Raw genomic sequence first — 783 nt, 5'->3', positions numbered from 1 at the left:
GGGCCTAGATCTGATAGATAGAGTGCCTGATGAACTATGGAATGAGGTTCGTGACACTGTACAGGAGACAGGGATCAAGACCATTCCCATAAAAAAGAAATGCAAAAAAGCAAAATGGCTGTCTGAGGACGCCTTACAAATAGCTGTGAAAAGAAGAGAAGCGAAAAGCAAAGGAGAAAAGGAAAGATATACACATCTGAATGCAGAGTTCCAAAGAATAGCAAGAAGAGACAAGAAAGCCTTCTTCAGCGATCAATGCAAAGAAATAGAGGAAAACAACAGAATGGGAAAGACTAGAGATCTCTTCAAGAAAATCAGAGATACCAAAGGAACATTTGATGCAAAGACGAGCTCGGTAAAGGACAGAAATGGTATGGACCTAACAGAAGCAGAAGATATTAAGAAGAGATGGCAAGAACACACAGAAGAACTGTACAAAAAAGATCTTCACGACCCAGATAATCATGATGGTGTGATCACTCACCTAGAGCCAGACATCCTGGAATGTGAAGTCAAGTGGGCCTTAGGAAGCATCACTACGAACAAAGCTAGCGGAGGTGATGGAATTCCAGTTGAACTAGTCCAAATCCTGAAAGATGATGCTGTGAAAGTGCTGCACTCAAGATGCCAGCAAATTTGGAAAACTCAGCAGTGGCCACAGGACTGGAAAAGGTCAGTTTTCATTCCAATCCCAAAGTAAGGCAATGCCAAAGAATGCTCAAACTACTACACAATTGCACTCATCTCACATGCTAGTAAAGTAATGCTCAAAATTCTCCAAGT

Source organism: Bison bison, unplaced genomic scaffold, assembly GCF_000754665.1.
Source record: "Bison bison bison isolate TAMUID 2011002044 unplaced genomic scaffold, Bison_UMD1.0 scf7180017864491, whole genome shotgun sequence".
Classification (NCBI taxonomy): Eukaryota; Metazoa; Chordata; class Mammalia; order Artiodactyla; family Bovidae; genus Bison; species Bison bison.
The sequence above is the reverse complement of the archived record's forward strand: the minus strand, read 5'-3'. Positions refer to the sequence as shown.